We start from the raw sequence: 3573 nt of genomic DNA on the forward strand, positions 1-3573 counted from the left end.
ACACGAAGACAGTACATAGACACATCATCCCTCTTTATCTTTTTCTTAGACTTCAAACACTCTTACTGTGAATTTAACAAATGTAGAGATAATAAGGAAATAAGGGGAAAATGACCCCCCAAACACACCACTTTAAATTTTTTATAAAGCAAATGTATAAATCAAATTATATCTTAGTAAAACAAAAGAATGGAAATATATTCAACCAACCTCAGACACATCAGCCCCTCCCCACAAAAAAGACTATATCAACATTTAAAGAACCAATGAATAAAGTACCTTCTTTACACATACTCTAGATTCTTTAGGAGATAAAACCTGAAATACAATCCAGGCACTTATGAAATTATGTTTACAAAACAAAAATAAGTTACAACAAAATAAATAAAAATACTGAAGAACTGAAAAGCAGCATAAAAAAAGGAAGAAAAGAAAAAACAGTTACAACATGGGAAAATCTGGCAAAGAAGCCCTGAACTACACACCCCCTGTTCAAATATTACAATGTCAAAATTTGTTCTTGCCCTAAGAGTGGATTAGCAGATAGCAGATAAAATTTAAATAAACATCCAAAGTGTCTGAGTTCCTTCCATGAAGTTAAGCTACACAGCCACATTGAGAGAGAAGAAATGTATTCCATGTCCTCCTTAGGCCTTTGTTTAGAAACCTCAGGGCTTGATTACTCATTTGTTACAGAAGCCTCTATAAACAAACCGAGGGAAATGTGTCTCTCTGTATATACGAGTAAGATGCACGAAAACTGGAATTAGGAGGTCACTGCTGGGTCCTAAAATGTGCCCCTCACACAGCCCTGCCCTTAGCACTCATTCAGTTATTCCCTATAAGGACTTGATTATGCACAAATTCATTCTTTGTGTCCATACCAACTGCCAAACTCATCGGGCCAGTCCAAACCATTTAGACTACTAAAACCTCCCACCTTTGAGATTCTTCAATCCAGTATCTTCCAACTGATCTCTTCCCTATTGTTAAGCAAAATTCGTGTAATTGCCCCTCCAATTAATTTTTAAAATTTCTTTTAAAAGTTTCCAATTGAGGGTAGTGCCTGTGGCTCAGTGGGTAGGGCGCCGGCCCCATATATCAAGGGTGACACGCTTAAACCCTGGCCGGGCCAGCTAAACAAATGCAACAAAAAATAGCGGGGCCTTGTGGCAGGCTCCTATAGTCCCAGCTACTCAGGAGGCTAAGGCAACAGAATCACCTAAGCCCAAGAGCTAGAGGTTGCTATGAGCTGTGGTGCCACAGCACTCTACCGAGGGCAACAAAGTAAGAAAAGAAAAGAAATCTTACCACCCTGGGAGGCCAACACAGTGGATTGTTTGAGCTCACAGGTTCAAGACCAGCCTGAGCAAGAGGAAGACCCCATCTCTTACAATAGCCCAACATAGTGGTGGGCACCTATAGTCACAGCTACTCGAGAGGCTAAAGCTAGAGAATAGCTTGAGCCCAAAAGTCTGAGGTTGCTGTGAGCTATGACACCACAGTACTCTACTGAGAGCGACAAAGTGAGACTCTATCTCAAAAGAAAAAAAAAAGGTTCCAACTGAAAACTTTTGATGCTTTTGATGAAAGAGGTAAGAAACCCATGCTTCAGATTCCTTGACTCCAAACTTCCAGTTCTCAAAATTCAGTCATTTCTTACTTTTATCAACATACTTACAGGGACTCGCCTTTGATTTTGCATCAGTTGATGAACATTTTATCTTTAAAAATTACAGCCCACAATTTACTACAGTCATGAACTAAACTTCCTTTCACACAATAAAGACTTGCCCTTCTCTAGCAATTCAACATGTTAGGTTGGAAATTCTGTGAAACTAGCCCACTTTAAAATGTAAATTAAGGCTGGGCAAGGTGACTCATGCCTGTAATCCTAGCACCAATTGGGAGACCAAGACAGGAGGAGTTCAAGACCAGCCTCCAGCAAGAGTGAGCCCCATCTCTACTAAAAATAGCAAAAATTAGCCAAGCATTGTTATGCATGTCTGTAGTCCCAGCTACTTGAGAGGCTGAGGCAGGAGGATGGCTTGAGCCTTGGAATGCGAGGTTTTGAGGTTGCTGTGAGCAAAGCAAAGCAAGAGAGTGAGACTCTGCCTCAAAAAACAAAAAAAAAGTAGAGGAAGGATGACTGGAGGGATCACCTCTATGGTTTATCTTATAAGGGTAAAAATGAATCTTTCTAAAAGTAGAATATAAACGTCTTAACACAACAAAATATATATGTATATATGTATACATGTATCTATATATCAAAGTGCCCAAAGGGGTAGACTCTTATTCACTAAATAAATAGGTATAAATTGGTTTAAAAAAAAAAAACAAAAACAGAAAAGTAAGTTAAAAAGACAGCCTTGAGGGAGGAAAGAAGTGGTCAGTACGAAAGTGAAACTGAATGATGATATTCAACCTTGGTAAATTATTTGAGAGAAAGACAAAGGTAACTTATAAGACTGTTCAGTTATCAGCTACTGATTTCATTAAAAAGAAAAATACACTCACTTACCAACAACTAATGCTCCTCTCTCTGCAAAAGCCAGGGCATAGGCTCGGCCCAATCCTAATCAAAAACACAATAATCAGAAAATTGGAAATGTCAGCATAATTTTTTGGTCCACTCAACTCAATATGGGGATACTGACGTACTCGGCGAGCAATTACTATTACAGTACTGCAGTCTTCACCGGTGCTCTCCACCTGTCCTCTATCTTCTGCTTGCAGACAGTTGAAAATGTTTAAAACTACATTTTCCACCTATTCTACCTACCATTTCCTATCATTCTACTTAGCTGCTAAGATACTACCTGTGAATTGGCTTCCACGTTTGCATAAAATTTAAAAGGTGAAAGTGAGGCAGAGGCCACCTTACTGTGAGTTCTGGCTATTGCTGTTGGTTAAGAAGCTGATTTTCTTGAAACTTCCTAGGCATTAAGAAAAGAAACAGTGGCTGCAGAGGCAACTTCTAGAACTAGCTCCCTCATCCTTTTAGATGGCAGCTTCCATATTTCAGCTTCCTGGTGTCCAATAGCTACTTAGACCGTGCCAGACCTCCAGTGATAGTCTCATAAGTACGGGCTCCTTTAAAGGATCAGTTCCATATTATTTCAGAAGACATTCAGAGAGGATCGGTGTTCCTGCTTAAAATATCCACTGATTTTTGTGTCCTGAACTGAACACTGACTATATAATTAAACATAAAAAATACCCAAAGCGATAAGGTATAAATTTATATATCCAAAAAGAAATACATACATACACATATATGCTTCGTAGGCATAGAAGATCTCAGGAAAAATATTTAAGAAACTAAACTCAAGCAGCTAAGGCACCAGCCACATACACCTGAGCCAGCGGGTTCAAATCCAGCCCAGGCCCACCAAACAATGGCTGCAACCAAAAAGTAGCCAGGCATTGTGGGAGGCGCCTGTAGTCCCAGCTACTTGGGATGCAGAGGCAGGAGAATCACTTGAGCCCAGGAGTTGGAGGATGCTGTGAGCTGTGATGCCACAGCACTCTACCCAGGGCAACAGCTTGAGGCTCTGGCTCAAGAAAAAA

The 3573-nt window shown here is 39.9% G+C and overlaps 1 protein-coding gene across 1 annotated transcript in view; it reads right to left on the reverse strand.

The window, feature by feature from the left end:
* The window catches only part of HSD17B4 (hydroxysteroid 17-beta dehydrogenase 4), a 69892-nt gene extending 67299 nt beyond the window's left edge, over positions 1-2593 (reverse strand). The window contains exon 1 of the mRNA XM_003788894.3: positions 2525-2593. The gene's annotated coding sequence lies outside the window, so the exon portion shown is untranslated. The remainder of the gene's footprint in view (positions 1-2524) is intronic.
* Between the last annotated feature and the right edge of the window lie 980 nt (positions 2594-3573).

The sequence above is a fragment of the Otolemur garnettii genome, unplaced genomic scaffold (assembly GCF_000181295.1).
Source record: "Otolemur garnettii isolate 467f Iridium unplaced genomic scaffold, OtoGar3 scaffold00030, whole genome shotgun sequence".
Lineage (NCBI taxonomy): Eukaryota > Metazoa > Chordata > Mammalia > Primates > Galagidae > Otolemur > Otolemur garnettii.